This window comes from Poecile atricapillus, chromosome 4 (assembly GCF_030490865.1).
Source record: "Poecile atricapillus isolate bPoeAtr1 chromosome 4, bPoeAtr1.hap1, whole genome shotgun sequence".
NCBI classification, from domain to species: domain Eukaryota; kingdom Metazoa; phylum Chordata; class Aves; order Passeriformes; family Paridae; genus Poecile; species Poecile atricapillus.
The window spans coordinates 7753428-7771513 of NC_081252.1; the positions used below are offsets into that span (position 1 = coordinate 7753428).

General features: G+C 41.4%; 1 pseudogene; it reads left to right on the forward strand.

Annotated features, from left to right (window-relative positions):
- LOC131578679 (bifunctional heparan sulfate N-deacetylase/N-sulfotransferase 4-like) overlaps positions 1–18086 on the forward strand; it is a 58647-nt pseudogene that overhangs the window by 21306 nt on the left and 19255 nt on the right.

The window sequence follows — 18086 nt, forward strand, 5'->3', positions numbered from 1 at the left end:
CCTGGAAAAAATGAGAGGCAGCCAGAGATGGAATTACTTGCCTGGAGTCATATAACAAGGCAGTGGCAGAGCTGTGGTCAGAGAGCAAGTCTGGAGGCAGAACTACAGCGCTCTCCTCACTTCATGCTGACCTGCCTGGGCAGCTGCTCCTTCTGGAGATGAGCTGGACACACGTGCAGTGCAGCAAAACAAAAAAGCAGCCTGAGGCTCTGAGCTGCTCTAAAGCAGGAACCTGCTTGGTGGTGGCCACCTCCAGAGCAGAGCTGGAACCAATCTCTAGTGGAGAAAGGTGATCCATGGAGGGGAGGAGATGGAGAAAGAGATGGTTTTACCATCAATAGCGTGACACACTGAGCAGTGGCAGACAGAGAACATGCAGCCTTGGAGAAAACTCCACTCCCTGACCTGCCACTATTTTCCCTTCTTTCCCAAGAGCCTCCACAGTGTCACAGGTTTTGATACAACCCTGACCAATTTCAGAGCTGCTACTACTGCAGAGAGAGGAGGATATGCATGCCTGCTCACCTTCCTAAGGCTCTCAAGGCTCCCCAAAATTGCACAGAACTACTTCCCAAGCTGAAGCGTGTCCTTGGCTCCATTAAGGGGCCTGGATGCAGCTGGGTTTTTAACAGAGCACTTCATTTACAGGGTGGGGATTTTGGCCCTTTGTCATCTCAGCTGGCTGGAAATGTTTCAGCATGTTCTCCACACAACACACACTTTATTGACTCATTATAAATAAAGCATGGAAAGGTGTTCTTTAATTACTGTACATGTGGCTTGCTGACCCACAGAGGCTTTTACTACCAGATAATCAAAGTGTTCTATTAGTGCTCCTCAGCTGCTGTGCCTTATTGACTTCCTTAGTGTGGCATTGTGCTCTCACTGCAAAACTTGGATCACTTTAAAACTACAGAAGGGAGATAAATGTGGGGATGTGTTTGCAGATTAAACTGTGCCACATTCTCTTGGAAAGATGCTGCTGACAAATCAGATCTCGCAGTACATCAGCTGGTAAACTCTGCACCGGTGTATTAACACCATTAACAAAAAGAAAGAGCAGACCCTGTTAGTTCTGCAGCTTTAACAAACATTTCCCACTTGTTCATCCTGCAGCAATTGAAATTAAGACATTTTCAGGATTTGCATTTAAGAAGTACAAGATTACTGGTTGCAGCTTCCAATTCTGCTTCAGTTTTCAACTCCAAACAAACCTCTAAGTACGGTTATAATTTTAAAATACGCACAACTTCATATTATTACCTGTGTAAAGCCTACTCAAAGCAGACACGTGCTCACCCTGTCCATAGGTTTTATGCATTTTTCAGATTTCACATTTAAATGAAGAAATTTACAGAAAGGATGTAGATTATATGAGAAATTAAAACCTCAAGATCCCTGGTTTAGCTTCCAATACTCTGAATAAGGGGTTGGGCAGAAGTACTTCAAGAATAGAACCATCCACCAAATGCTCCATTCAAACCTGGCATGAGATTTTTTTTTTGGAAATAACACTAACTAAGAACTCATAAAATCAAAAAACATTCTTTTCTGAAGTTTGCAAGAAAATTTAACCTCATAAACAATGCCACCACCTAAGGTTGTTCAGCTTCCAACCTTTCTTCCTCACCTCTGTCATAACAGGATGGGGTTATCATTTAAATTATTCTGTTATTTAAAATGGAGAGCATTATGCTTCACGATGTTTGGGTTTTGTTACAGTAAAAGAAGCTCCAAGTTTTATTTATATCTATATTTACAAAAAAAATCATGGGGAAAAGTAGGATTTATTTGAAGACCCACACTCCACTTCAAAAGTTCATGAGGCACTAAATTATACTCTGACCTAAATCTACCCTGATTGTAGTTCTTGATTTATTTCAAATACCCAGTTTTTTCCTCTTCATCCCTAATTTTGGCTTATCAGAGATCCTCAGTTGCCTCACAAACTCCATTCTCTCCCTGCTCTGTCCCATTTTGAAAGCCTGTGTTAAGTTTCTTCCCTTGCCTGAGCGACTGCAGGTGAAGCACACACCCCAAAACCAAGGCAGGCACTCCAAAAATGCAGGGCACAGAGGGAGCAGCAACCAGACTTTTATTTTTGGGGTGGAATTCCCAAGTAAACAAGGTTGTTTTCTTTTTCCAGCTGCACTCCCATCAGCAGGAACAGCTTCCTTAGAACTTGGAGAGTGCAGCAAAGAGGGGAGCAGAGGGATTCAGTGACTCTGAGTGAAAATTTCAAAGTACCTCTCTCCTTGTGTGGTGGAATTCTTTAAAATCCACTGCAGAAATGAGAAATAAAAGCCAAGAGCTGAAGTGCATGCACCGAACAGGCACCTCTACATGTTCCTGCCAAGTAAACAGTGACATCCGTGGAGCATTTGCTTGTGGAAAACATTAAAGGGCCTGTAAGCAGGCAGCATTTCTATGTTTGCATCAGGAGACTGATTTTGGCAATTATTTCTCAGACTGAAGCAAAATAAAAGCATTCAAATGGCAAAGAACAAAAAGGCAATCTGCTAAAAAACCAATACTGTTGGGTAGTTTGAGGGTGAAGCTACTGGAATGTCACTCAGCCTTTCCAGGCTGGAAAAGCAGGGCAGATGAGGCTGCAGATGGTGGGAGCAGCATTGTGTCCTGTCTCAAATGGAAAGTTTTCTGTGTTACAGCCACATACCCTCACTCCTGCCTGAAAAGGATACCCTTTACTAACATGGGAGGTTTTATTGGGTTTACCCAATTAAATCTGGCTAAAATTGAACACTGAACCCTAAGAAATATTTGCAAGCCTTTTGCCATTACAGCTTCATGCTTGCCATCTAATTCCATTTTAAAAACAATTTGAAATTTGTTTCACACTTTACCAGAAATTATCAAATTTCTCTTAAGCAAGGCTAATGAAATAGTAGTTGTAAGGAAGATAGAGGGGAAGCATTGATAAGATTTTGTTTTTATCCATACATGGCCTTTAGGGAGAATATTCAACGTATTCAACGGTGACATTATTATCAAGACGAAAAGGAAAATAACTGATATATACTGAACCTCCTCTTTAATACTGATTGAACATCATCATTTGTCCAACTTTCAGAAGACCTGGAACCCAGCATTAATGCTCCTGACACTGTTTTGGCACATTAAATCCAAGCTACCTGGTTGTGGGGATGAAAAGACAGTGTGGCATTAAAAGAAAACAAAGAGAGAAAATGGGGAGGGGGCAGTTTGTAAGATTATATATGTTAAAAAAAAAGTTCTACTGTTTATATTTAATACAGGCCAAAGACACCAGGTGTTTTGGCAAACTCTTCTGTGTTTAAAATGCAATTATGGGCCTTTTTTGCTTTTATAGTATCTTTTTCTGTCCCTCTCTTCCCTCTGCAGGGACCGAGGAGGAGGATGAGGGTGATGACCTGCTGCTGAGATCTGTGGATGAGTTCTGGTGGTTTCCCCACATGTGGAGTCACATGCAGCCACACCTCTTTCACAATGAGTCCTCACTGGTGGAGCAGATGATCCTCAACAAAGAGTTTGCAATAGTAAGAGCTCCCAAGAGATTTACTAGGATGCCTTCACTACCATGGCCATGCTTTCTATGGGGTTTCATGCTTGTCTATACAATACCTATATATTTACTCAGGCTTAAAAAACACAGGCAGTGAGGTTAGAAACTCATCCCAAACCCAGCCTGTTTGTGAGTCTAAGTGAATTTTGTCTTAAAGGTTAGCCTTTGCCTTTGACACAGGATCTCTGAAGAGGGAGCAGCCCTGCCCTAAGTATCCTGGCAGGACCTTAGGGATCAGAATCAGTGAAAACACAGCAGATTTCAGCTGGCCTTCCAAGCTTGGGGCAGCAGTGTGTACACAGGTTTTCAACTCCCTAAAGTCTGCTGCAAACATCCTCAGTGAGACAGGGAGGAAGTTGCAGTGAACCCTAAACCTGGTGTATGGTTTGGGGGAAATCTTGATGCTGACAGAGGCAGCAAATGAAGCTGCTGGGTTTCACTGTGCCTATTTTTAAGGACCTGCTTTAGATAGCTAAACTCTTACTAATACTGATAGATAATGGTTCTTGACTTCTCCTCATTTGTGCCCTGAACTTCCAAGAGCCATCCTCCCCTCTTGTCCAGAACTCCCAGTACTTGTACTATTTACAGCCTTTTCAAGATAATTCTGCTGGCTTATTGCACGTGACAAAGAGAATATGAAATCTATAATGCTGCCTTTGGAAAAGACACTGTGTGGTCTTTGGTGAGGCACAGAAATGCCAAGCAGCCAGAGCTGCTCACAGGAGCAGAGGGACACAGGGGAGCTTTTTCAGCTGCTTTGGGAAGAGCAATTCCAGCTCTTCCCAGCTCCAAAAGGCCAAGCACCCCTTCCTCCCATCCCTCACAGGAGCTGAGGCACATCAGGAAAAAGGCAGAGGCAAATGCCTGAACGAGCAGTTGGAAGCAATTTATTCCCTTGTTTATGGAAATATTTTCCAAACAACCTTTATAGAAAATTAATTAAAAATGGCTTAACTGTTTACTCATTATGCCAGACTTCCCCCCATCTCATCTTCTGCTTGGCAGGATAACTTCTTTTCCTTTGTACGGTTCTGCTTCCTTGTCAGCCTCACTCCTGGCATGGCCTGTTCATGCCTTTTGTGTAGCCTGGCCCAGAGACCCAAACAGAGCTGAGGTTTTAAATGCAAGACTAATTTTTTAAACAATTCATATCTCAAAAATACACAGATACTTCATCTTTAAACCCGTGGGGAAATTCTCCTAGTATTTTCAGGAAGCATGAAGTCATCCAGGTCGGGCCACCTTTGGGAGTAAAATCTATAGCACAGCCTGAAAACAGAGCTGGTAATGGAATCTGTTTGTAACTTCAACTCCAGCAAGATAAAGCCCGTGTCATGAAGGGTAGAGACTCCTTAGGGTGCCTATAAATAAGGAGCTGATGTCAGTGAAAAGCTGCTGTTATTACACTTTTATTTCCTGCTAACATTTGGACAGGGGTTGTATCAACCCCTAGACCTTGAATCTATATGAGCTGTACGATTTACTTACGAGAACATTTCTTTTCAAGAGGCTTCCTCTGAAATTCTCTCTTGTGGGAGAAATTTATCTTCCCGATATGACAGCCTTCCTGATAGCTATCAGAGAGGTCCCAGCCATGACTTCAGAGTGGGTTTGATTCCTCTCTGGCTTTCTCATCCTCAGCATCATGTCTTAGTTTAAAAAGTACCTCCCTGTTCTGCAGCTGCATTTCTCTAAGCCCTCCAAGTTAAAGCAAACCTCTTTTGTTACCCTTGGATTTCACATTGTGGATCCAAATTTAAATTATACATCTGGAACAATACACAGAAAATTTGCTTGATGCTACATCTGTTTTGTTTGTTGCCCGCTACCTTTCTTTAATATTATACTCAGGAGAACACAGCTTAGTGCTGGTGCCATTTCTCACATCTCTCATTTATTGACCGTATCTTCCCACCTCCTGTTGTGGCTGCATGTAAAGGTGACACTCTGTGACAGCTTCTGCAAGGGAAGCTGCAGTAATTATTTGGAAGTGTGATCACATTAATTCCCCACCTAATGTGCTATTTCTCTGTTCACTTCTTTTAAACATGGCTAAAGAGGTAACAGGGTTGTCAGGAAGGGAGAGCACATTATTATATCCAAGAACAATACTCAAGGTTGCTGAAGATCCCAAATAACACACAAAAGCTCTGTTTATGAAGACGTTTTGGCTCCTCTGGCTGGTAGATAAAAGCCTTGGCTCTGTTTCACATGGCTTTATCCACACCTTGTAAATAAGGTTCTATAAAATGGGAGCTTACAATTGCAGCCTGCTTCAAACAGCTCTATCACAAGACACAGATAGAAATCAGCTATCTAAACAGTCCTGTACACACAGAACTAATTGCTAATTAGGTATCTAATTGCCTTGATTTCAGTGCAGATACAGACACCTCTGAGCCTCTGCCTTCAAGGATTCCTTTCCACATACACTGCTTGTGAAACAGGAGTCTGCCTTCCCCCAGAGCCCTCCAAATTGAGCCATGTATCACTGAGATTTTTGTCCTTTCCACTGCCTGCCTGGTGAGAGGAAAAAACTTCCCCACATCTTCCATAAATGTCATTTTCCTGTTGCTCTGGATCTGGCAGGCAGCAGAGGAAGTTTTACCTTATCTGTGTGTACCTGAGTGATGGCCCCCACAGCTGCACCATCCTAATCCCCATTCCCAAAGCCCTCGCTGCCAAATCTCTCATCAAGCATGAGATCCTCAGCCTCAGGGGAACAAGAGAGAGATTTGAACTTAGTGGTAAAGTCACAGGCTACCCAAATTTTGCTATCCCAGTGTCATCCTATTTACATAAACATCAATGTGTGTTCCTGAGCTTGCCTAAGGAAATAGGCAATTACAATTATTTTGATTATCAGCTGGGTTTGAGTTGATCATGTTTTGTAGTTTGGGGTTCTTTTTTCTATCAGAGGATCCCAAAACCCTTCAAAGACACTAATGAACAAAACCTCAGATTAAATTTTACAAACTGATAACTCCTCAAGTATTACTCTCCTTGTTTATAGGCAATGCAATGGATACAGAGAGAGGCAAAAAATCACTCAAGCAGAAGTCTCTGATAGCACATACTCCAAAAATAAAGCAAACCAAGTTTTCCCTGCCATCAATAATAAGATATTCCTCCTCCCCCTTTGCACATCCTTATCTGACAAAAGCAAGTCGGATGTATCTAATCCAAAGCCCATAGCTCTTGATTTCATCCCTTGGTTTGTTTGCTCAGTGATTATCTTCTGTGCTCATTTGTGAGTACAGAGCTCAAAGCTCAGCAGAGACAGGGCACAAACTGTCACTGGCTTTACAAGGCAGCTCTGAGCTGATAGGAAGAAGAAAAAAAGATATAAAACTGAAGAAATCAATTAAGAACCTGTCTGGTAACACTCCTTGGCTCCCACCTCCTGCTTACAACCAGCTGCAGATGCACATTAGCACTTCCTCTGCCTGCAACTCTTGAGCTTCTCAAACCACAAATACACCATGAGCTTTTAATACACCAATTAAATACCAGCAATACGAGGGCCCAGTGACCACACAGCCAAGGCAAAGCATCTGCATGTGATGAAAAGAGCCTAATTTGTCCCATTATTAATATCTGTGCTTAATATGGGGAAGGAGAGATGCCCACTGGAGACTGCCTCTAAAAATGGGCTGTAAATATAGGATAACATCATTCTGTGCAGCAGGATGAGATCCATTCTGCCTCACCTTATGTTCTTCTGAAATACTCATTTGCTGCATCACCTGCTATCAGACAAAGCCAAAAGGTTGGGCAAACTCAGCTGAGGTTGTATTCAGTTTTTTCATCTAATAAAATCCTTCACACCTGCACCTTGACTGTCTGTGTGAAAAGATCTACAGCAGACATAAAAGTTATTACATGAAAAGTTTGAGTTCTTATTTTCTCTGACAATGGCAAATCATACCTACATTCCAAACTAAACAAACAGGCACAAGTTTTGAAATGAAAAAAACACCCAAAGTATATTTTGCATGTAAAAATCAGGAAATTGTTCCTTAGAATATACAAGAAAAAATGTTCCATACAGGTATTTTTCCTATCTTGACACATCAGTATACTCCTCCTTTAACACATGGGTTTTCACTCCCAAGGTAATCTTAATAACAAAATGAGAGGAAAAGAAAAAAAGCGCAATAGAAAATCACTAAAAGAGGACACACAATACTTAATCTTCCCAGGTAAACTGCAAAGAGAACTGCCCAAAAAAACCCCAAGTATTTGATAGTTGTTTCTTCTTAACTCTGTATTGGATATCTGAGTGCCTGATGAATTTGTGTGATGAACTACGTTGTGAGCAGGTTTTACTCAGAGGTTAATTTGTTTTTTACATCGAGAACTCCTGAAAAGCTGCCTAATTTTATTTGTCAGTGGCAGATCACCATTTCAGCATCCTGTTGCTATGGCAATTCCAGCATCAAAAAATAAGGAGATAAACAGGCTCTTACACATATTCATCCAGATCCCTGCTTTGGGACAGGGCCCCAGAGCAGTGTTCTGCCTTACACCCAGGTTTCTGTGTTCTCCCTTCCCCACATTTGGTGAAGGTTCATACATTGAGGCTGAGACAGGATATTCAGGTTAACAGCTCGAGAGACTGAGAATCGCAGAGCTCTCAGGCCTGGCAATAAATGGCCAGCTCTAAAGATGCCTTTTGATAAAGCTTTTTCCTTTTTACATGTTCATGGCAAAAGAAAAAAAATAAAAATAAAGAACAGGGTGATTTACCATGTCCCACTATAGAGCTATCCCTCATTCCAGCTTGCAACTGACTCATGCCTCTCAAGTAGGCAACAGCATTAATAAACAGAAATTACATTTTGTTCTCAGTAAATTACAAAATACAGAGTTTGGGTTTCTCTTTTACAAGATCAGTCAGTAACCTGAGGTCTTGACTGTAAGGAGTGGATCATTTTAAGTGGTTGCATTATGTGATGTAGGAATGAGTGCTCCCTAAGTTAAGATTTAACTTAATTTTTTCCAATGACTCAAAACCCTTTCTTTGTTAAGTACTTCAGGATGCCCAGCAGAACCTGCTGTTCCTGGAATTAAAGTAATCAATGGATAATGTGGGCAAGAGGAAAGACAAAAAAAACCCCTAAAATAATCATCTCATATTTCAGCCTTTCCCTCTGCACATCACATTTAAGGGAGTAGAAAAGAGCAGATGTGTCCAGTAGTAGTGGGAGCAAGATGAATTTGTGTCTTTGGAAGAGATTTTCAAGAGAACCTACAGATAATATTCATGAAGATGCACATATTTCCATATAGGAATGGAGCTAAATATAAATATTTATAAAAAGTAAAAGCGGTCCAAGGTTCTTTGCTACTACTTTAATATCATGGAAAAAAGTAAGGAGGTTCAGAGGCTATGTGAAATATTTATTAAACCAGGAAGGAATCTTTCTCCTATACCAGAACTAGGAAATAAAATCCCATGTACATCCCTGCAACATTTTTTTTCCCCATCTGTTTACTAGCTTAGAAAGGTAGAATGCATGTTAAAATACGTGCAATATGTAATAGAACAGGAGGCAAATCTACTCCACGCAACAGGAATGGAACCAAATCCAGGAGAATACGCAGTTAACACACTGAAATTCCAGTTCTCTCCACCTCCCTCCCATTCCCAGCTCGTGCTAGGGAGATTCCAACTCTGTGTAGGGACAGCAGCTTCCCCAACACCACTGTGTGCAGGAAAAAGACCAAACCAACTCAGAATAATGACTCAGGGAGTGGTTTTTTGTGTGTTCCTAACTGTGTCCATCCCTCCAGGAGCACGGCATCCCGACGGGCATGGGCTACGCGGTGGCTCCGCACCACTCCGGGGTGTACCCGGTGCACGTGCAGCTCTACGAGGCCTGGAAGAAGGTGTGGCACATCCGCGTCACCAGCACGGAAGAGTACCCGCACCTGAAGCCTGCACGGTACAGACGGGGCTTCATCCACAATGGCATCATGGTACACTGCATTTCCATGTTCATAGCAATAGTAGTGCAGGGAACCCCACTGGGGCTCCTCAGTGCCTCCAGTTTCCCTTAAAATTCCCCGGGATCCAGCAGCTGGAAGGATGGCCAAAGAGTGCCTTTGTTAGGTGGTTTAAAAGAGGGGGGAAAACAGAGTCAAACAGACTGAGACAAGTGCAAAAGTATTCCTCAAACTAAATGTGCTCGTGGTGCCATCAACGACCAACTCTCTGAAATCATTAAACTGCCTAAGACCTCTGTTCCCAGCTCTGCTTCATCTTTATGCATGAAAGGATTAGAAAGCCATCACCTGGGAAGGTGAACTGGTGGAAGTAATCTCCTCCAGCACTTCTGCAAGGCTGAAGTTTCAGCTCTGCTCCTGAAATTCTCAGAGCCAGGGCTGGGACACCTGTCTGACTCTTAGAGCCTGTGCACTCTTGGGAGGGGAGAGGAGGCTTCTCTGAAAAGTGCACAGAGGACAGGAAAACTTATCAAGTGCTTTGGCCTGTCCTACCAGCCAGCTGCAAATCTCAAGACTGGGTGTGCTAAAGTGAACTGACAAATATTCCAAGGGGTGGTTTGAAGTCCCACAAGCTGATCTGAATATTGCCCGTGCATACCAAGTCAAAATTGTGATCCCCTAAACAAGGCAGAGGGAGTGTCTCAAAAATTCCTGCAGGGTACATTTACTACTAGAACTGACTCAAAACCAGCAGTGTTTTTACACATGTGCCCAAATGCTCTGCTAAATGTAGCTTTTGGTTGCTGTTTTAACTGCACAAAAAGTGTCGAATTAAGGGAAACAAAAGTCCTTCCCCAGGCTGATTATGTAACTGCAGTACCTGTAAGCTGCTGTTCCTTTGTTCCCAGGTGCTCCCTCGACAGACCTGTGGCCTTTTCACTCACACTATTTTTTACAAGGAATATCCTGGCGGTCCTCAGGAGCTGGACAAAAGTATCCGAGGAGGTGAACTCTTCCTCACCATTCTCCTGAATCCTGTAGGTACCTTCTTTGGCTCTTTTTTGGATGTGCTGACTAACAGGGAGGGAGGAAGGAGGGAGGAAGGGAAGGAGATCAGGTTGGGAAATAAAAACCAGGATCACTTGCTCGGAGTTAACAAGCAGTTTAAGCAGAAAATGTCTCGTCTGCCAATTTCCAGCTACAATTGTACATACAACAATCACCTGGAAAATCCATTCATTCCAGCTCCCTATTGTTTCTCAGCCTGAAGCCAGGGCCCCCTGAGAGACCTGTCTGAGGCTGAAACTAACCCCTGAGGGTAGAAAAAACTCATCTTGTTCATTTTTTACCGTTTTTCACTAGCTTGGCTCCTCAGGCCCTCCTCATACAGCTCAATGGAAACCCCAGGGCTCAGGCCTGATATCATTCCTCTACCATCAGCTCCTAAAAATAGGTTTTGAGCTGCTAAAAAACTGACTGATGCCACTTAAGACAGGAGCCTAGAGGTGTGAAGATGAAGGCAAAGAGCCCCAACTCCCACATATATCAATTATTTTCTTCTTGTCATTGTCCTCCCTCCTTCCCTTTCCACCCAACAAGCTGCACTAGGCACAAGATCAATGTCCCTTGTCTTGCCAGGTGGCCTCATTTTCACCGAGTTTAACCTGCAGTCCTCATTGACTCCTCTGCAGAGCTAAAGAAACTTCAGGTGGGGCTGACTCTCAGATCCAGGTCACTTTTATTTAGGCATCTAAACTTAGATTTTTGGTATTATACAGTTAGATGCTTATGAGCGAACATTTTGCATGGGAAAGTTGGTGTCGTGAGATGGATTCAGTGGTCTTAAAGAAATGGGACAAACCTATCAGGAATTTTTCTATATGGTACAAAAGACACCTCATTTGAGAATAAAACAGATCCCTCTTCCTTTTCCTGTCTCCCATTACTTGCAGTTCTCTCAGGCTGGCTTTTCTTCCCATCCTTAAGTGCAACTTGGAATTCACACTGAGCTTTATCGCAGTTGGATGAATACCTGTGCGTTTCTCACTTATGTGAAGATTTCCTCAGATTTGGGCAGTGCAGCAGAGCATGTAGAGCTCCTTTCCCCATGAGCAATGCTTAGAACAGCCCAAATTCTTCAGCCCACTTACATCCCGGTAACCTGAGAACGCCATAGATATCGGTGGTGGTATTTGAAAAAATTGCAATCATCAACTTTTGATTAAACAACTTTTCCAGAGCTTTATAGAAACTCTGTCCCTTCCTCAGTTTGTGGTTAGCAATTTCAGCAAATTTATTACAAATACATCTTAAGCTCAAATACCAAAAGTGTTTGTGCTTCCATGAGGCAATACCACGCAGATGGTTAAATTACCAAGTGCCCAAGGGACACTGCATGGGAATAAAGTTTGCAGAGAGATCGTCAAGGGGATCTTCTGATGGAATTTTTTTAAAATGGCTTCTACTGAATATTCTATGGCTCAGAGAGATCTTTTCACTTCCTAATTTATGAATCCTAAAGATGAGTCATGTCTGGCAGAGATGATTTAGTAGTAGGCAGAGGAGGGATAAATTCCACCAAGACAGACAGAAATCAAACCAACTTCCTTGGAGTTTTAATGAGGGTTGCAAAAATCCCAGGCAGACCTTTTCAGAATCCAGCTAAGGCAGCAGGCTGCTCAAGTCTGCACTTTGGGGTACTTACACTTTGCATAAACACTTCAAAGCAAAGCTCATTAAAATTACTGGGGAAGGCTCAGCAAACAGACTGGGCTAGACATAAACCCAAATAGTGAAATTCTTTCAAAGGTATCAATCCAGCTCCCTTCCTGAAGGGTTTCCTTCATTTGGAGGCGTAGAACAATCACAAGGAGCCTCAGATATATGTGCAAATAAGAAATAAAAATACAGTTTGGGGCAGAAAATGAAATATTATCTTCTCGGACTTCTGCTTTAGTATTTGATACAAGCAAGAAAAATTTCAGCTAGAAGTTTCTTATCTCCCTTGCCAGACCAAAGCTGGATGTTCAATCAAAGTTATAATCATTTTTGATGTTATTTACTATGTGGTTTGAAAAACATCAAAACCCAGTTAGTTGCTCAATCTTAATTAGGACAAACCTCCCAAAAGCTGTAGCATCAGCACTTGCACAGCAGCAGTGAAAAGAGAGCAGCAGAACCACCACACTCACTAGAAAGAAGAGGAAAAAAAGACATCTAAAGCTTCAACCAACCCAAATGTAAAAAAGCCCTTACAAAACTGGTTTTGTGCCCAATCTAATTTTGATAGCAAACTAAAACTTGTCCCAAGACCAAGATTCTTGTGACAGCATAAATATCTCTATTAAATGTAGTTAGATCTTAAGGCAAGAAAACAGGAAAAAATTACATTGCTACTCATATCTTCAAAGCCAGGAATGCAATACCAAAGAGCATCAGACAAGAACACCATGTCCTTAATAGGAAAATAACAGCACCCAGCTATGTCAATATGGTAGAAAATTTTCTGGTTCTGAACAGCATTGCAAAAAAATCTTTAGGTTTTCTGCAGGTGTGCAGCATTTCACAGCTCCAGCAGCAGAAGCAAAGTCAGCCTGAAACCCATAAAAATTTATTTTCTGTTTAAAACTATTTTGAACGGCATGATGTCATCTTTTCCTCAACCTTCCCAATTCTGTACAACTTTTTGCAGTGCTTTGAGGTGCTTTTAATGATATTTTTTTAACATTTGCTTCATTGGCTTATATAAGATGAAAAAACACTTATGGCATTTCAAGCAGTTCAACATTTCAGTTATTTTCAGCCTTTTTAGAATTCTACCTCTCATTATTTGCTTAGCTTAATTGTGCTTTAAAATAACTTTTTCTTCTCACAGAGAATGTCCTTAAGATCTCCCTTCCTCATTGTTGGCTTCACCAGTGCTGTTCCAAGTTCTTTTCCTTTTAAACATCTCCCCATTAACTATCCAGGCACTTCTGGTTTTGCCAAGTTAACCAGCAGTAAAACCAGCCTGGATTTTATTGGAAAGGGAGTTTGGTGTGGAAGCTGTGGTGTGCCAAGGTATTTTGTGATGCTCCCAGCAACTGAAATCATGACCAAACACGGAGCAGGAGGTGGGGAGAGCAAATGGGATGAAAAGAGCAAATCCCTCGCTTGGCTTCCAAATATAACCCATCAAAATTCACAATTAAAAGCGACCCATTTGTAACGTGCAGTCCCCAAAGCTGAAATGGTTTCAGCAGAAAACAACACAGGTTTCCCAAAAGAAAAGTTACAGAACTCCATTGGAGTTGAAGTTTTCAGGGGGATTTTTCCACATCCAAGTGTCAGGCTCTAAAGCGAGTGGGTTCTCTGACCGCTGCCCTTCATTCAGTCTCCCGGGAAAAGCGTGACACGTTTAATGCTTTTACAAACTGTTCTATTTATCACCTCTTCAGCATCCACAAGGTCTCCCACTATCTGTTTGATGGCTCCTCTCCTTCCCTCCCCTGCTCCACAGACCATAAACAACAGCCATAAACATTTAACATTTAATAATAAAAATATTATTAAATAATAATAATAATATTATTATTAAGATAAGCTAATAAATACAGCCCTAAATATTATTGCCTCTACAAACAACAGCGAGAGAGTCATTTCTCCTAAAAAAAACAAAAAAAACCCACCTCTTTAAACCAGAGAGCTTTTTATTAAAGCCAGCAAGTGACAGCACAAAAGGCTCCTCAGTCAAACACTACAGCAAAAATCAGTGTAAGGGGCTTTGAGGAGAAGCAGCAGTACCCACCGGCCCGGTTGAATTGGATTTATTTGCCCATGAGATGCATTTTTTCCCATTACCCGTTCACCTTGAAAAGCTTTAGGATAACCCAGAATCCTGCCTCCCCTTTCCTGCAGTGCCCTTCCTACTCCTCCTTTCTCTCCTTGTTACACAGGATCTTGCCTGGGCTGACTCTTCCTTTCCCCCTTCCTCTCACAGGGTGTTTTTATTCCATCTCCCACTGACTCCTCTCCATGGTTTCACCATAAAAATAGGCACAAGTCATTTTTCTCCATATTTTTGAACACAGAAGCCTCCCTACTCTAGATTTACACTTGTCTCACCGCAGAGGATCTAGAGTCAGGCATACCCTGCACCACATTTGGCCCACAAACCCACCAAGTATCACCTATTTGCAGCTGACAGATCAGGTTAAAAATGGAAAAAAAGCAGAAAAAGGGACAAGTTAAACACTTCTTCAGGCTTCTCTTCCCACTTCAATCAAACACCCCTAAGAAGCTTTAACCAGAGGTGAAATGTGGCAGATGAATTTCAGGAAGATTAGCTGCTTTTTTTTTTTTTTTGTGGGAATTTGGTTGTCTAGAGCGAAATCAGACCTGTGATTGAAAAGTAACTTTGAACTCCCCTCAGCAGAAGCTACAGGCAGCCCATAATAATGTACATTATTATTCTAACTCCCTCAGAAGTGGCATGGGACGCTTTTAATTCTGAAGGCCACTTAAAGGCATTTCCATTTTTAAACTCTCACCGTGACTAAAGGGTTATTGCTCATTTCCAGCCTGTTCGAGCTACATTCTCCACGTCCCGCATGTGCCACACTTGGAAGATTTTGTTCTTGTTCCCTGTTCTCTCTCTCTCATCACAGAGAGAGTAAAATCACACATTATTGCTTCGGAATATTAAAAGTAAATGCAGAGAGGGGTTAATTTATACCTTCCGCAAGAGATTTGGGAATGTTATTATGGAACATCTTGAGCGTTGCTAATATTTTTCTTTTTATTTGCTTTGTTTCTCTGAGCATAGCTATAGAAAGAATAAAAAATAACCTTGGGCATTGTAGGATATGTGCTGCAATCCAAAAGTAATTCACAGTGCAGTTCTGCTGAGGGCCCTGTGAGCTGAGCATCTCAGCACATTTCAGGGACAGGAAAAGGCAGGCAGACTAAAAAATTATCATCATCTACTGGCCAATCGGTTTTGGTTTTGAATTTCATACCTCTCGTGGCAGGAGCAACAGACACTGGCTTAGGCTCACTGTCTGGTTTGGCCACTGGCTTAGGCTCACTGTCTGGTTTGGTTGCTGGCTTAGGCTCACTGTCTGGTTTGGCTGCAGCCTGAGTGACTGGGGTAGCTGCTGATTTATCTGCCTGCCTTACAGTATCTAGCAGTGTGCAATAAGCATACGCTAGGGCCCAGCTTATTGCAATGATATTTTCATATTCAAGTCTCTTCTGTGGACTTGAAGTCTTTGAAGGCTAGAGGTTGTACAGAGAACTGGGAGAGATTACAGAAGAATTTTTCAAAGGCATGAAGAGTTCTGAGGGACCTAGCTCCTATTCAAAATCAATGAGTGCTGGACACCTAATTAGCAAGGGTACTTTGAAAATCTCCCACGCCTTCTCTTTTATGCAAGTTCCTTGCTATAGAAACTGTACTGAAATAGAAATCTAATTGGGAAACACTGTGACCAGGAAACAGAGGTGAGGAAGTGGATTAGGTGCATATATCAGTACAAAAACTTTTTCTCAGGCACATTTATTGCACTTGCTGGTTGAAATCAAAATCAATGTCTTCATCAATGTCTATAGTTTTTCTCCTTGAAGTTCAAGATTTGGACTCTGAAGATGTCTTTGGTGTGTTATTTTTCAGCAATATTATTTTGCTTTCTGTTATGTTGATAGTAGTGTTGCTTTCATAAAATAATGTAGAGGTTCATATCTGTGTTTAGAGGGCAGGACATAGTCAGCTTGTCTGTGCTGTGCCTGGCAAAAGCATCCTCTGATGGGCAGAAGACATATTTGATTTCATGTTACAAGGTGCCAGCAAGTGGACGATCATCGCCTCCCCACCACCCTCCCTACTCCTCTCAGGTTTGAACCAAGGTCAAGGGAAGACTGGCAAGCCACAAAATTCTATCACCACTACCTTTCAAAATGTGAACTCAAGTGACAGCTAAAACCTGTATGAGTTGGGAGCTGGAAGCTGGGAAGAGGAGGAGAACCCAAAGATGGTTTGGTGAGACCTGTTGTGTGTGTGTCTGCGTTACAGTATTACCTACAATGATTAACCAATCCTCTTCAGAGTTTTAGATATTGCTGGCCTTGGAACAGTCATTTTTTCATTTTCATTATTATTTTCCTTACCGTTCTCCTGTGCTATTTCATACATGACGTTCCAGGAGATTATTACAAAGCAATATATATCGTGTGCCACCTAAATAAGTTTGGACCACTACAATTTGAGTCTAACTTATCAAAGTTTTTCTCATTTTCAAGTCAGGTACTCCCTTACTGAGGCTGAAGTGACCTATATGCTTGGTGAGAGTAGATCTTTGTACAACCACTTACAATTGCTGAAAATATTTTATTTATATTATTTCTTGCTCTCTTGATAAATGAGGATCAGCAGGGTCACCTGAACAGTGAGGAAACTTACCAAATCATTATAGCCTTTTTTTCTTATGCTTTGAGAAAGGACTTCATTTTCTCCCTTGGGGAGTTGAAATTAAATAGAAGTGAAAATAGATCAGGCACATGGACTACTGAAAGGTTATTAATTAAGAGTCTAGTAATGCACAAATGGAATATTTCAGGAAAGAACCAGGAATGGTCACTCTCATGCAAATTACTAGAGAATTAATGTTGTTTTAATGAGAAGGACAAAGGCCACAAAGACATGTATGGCTCCATAGCAGAGGTTGTTACTAGCAGCTGTTGACAAGTGTGCTGGTAGCTGAGAGCAGAGATCGGCCTTTACATCTCCTTGGCAATTTGTATTTCTTTTGCCAGAACTCATTTTGATCTATCATCCAAGAGAAACTTTACTTCTTTCCCTTAAATATAATTCTGCCTTTTGTCATTCTGCCAGCTGATTCAAAGCCTCTGGCTTAGTGCCTAGATACGACACATTTTCAAACTTGTCAAAAATAAACCTCTTATATAGATCCTTTTTGGCAAATACCTATTACCATCAAGCAAGAAAATCAAGGTTTCACTTGACATATGCATCTGATTTTAATCAAAGTATTAAGACCCTGATACTGATAAATTGGCCAGGAATTGCTCAAACAGGGACTACTGCTACACTGCCTGTGTAATAATTAGCTTAATGACACAAATTACTGTGATGCATCATGCCAATTTCCCCTTTGTCTTTGCAAAAAGAAAACAAAGTAAATAATACTTAAACCTCTGGGACATAACTTTAAAACTTTGGAAATGCTTTAAAATACTTTTTGTTTACATTCCATACAATTCCTTCTCTCATCACTCAAATCTTGTACAACACTTAATTAGGATGCCTTTCATAAGGGGAGTAATCCTGAAACTTTCTCCTTTCATCCAGCTAAGAGTTTTCCTTTCTTTAAGTCAGTGTTTTCTCACAGGACCATTTAAAAGGATAAAAATATTAGGACCATAATCCAGCATGGATTCATTCATTTCTTTCACTTAGAATGTATTTTCACACCATGAGTCACAGTACTGATGATAATCTCGCATCTTGCAATGCAAGTAACTAATTGTACAGTGTGAAACAGGTAAGTATGTCAAAGTTGTCTGATCTTTTAGATTT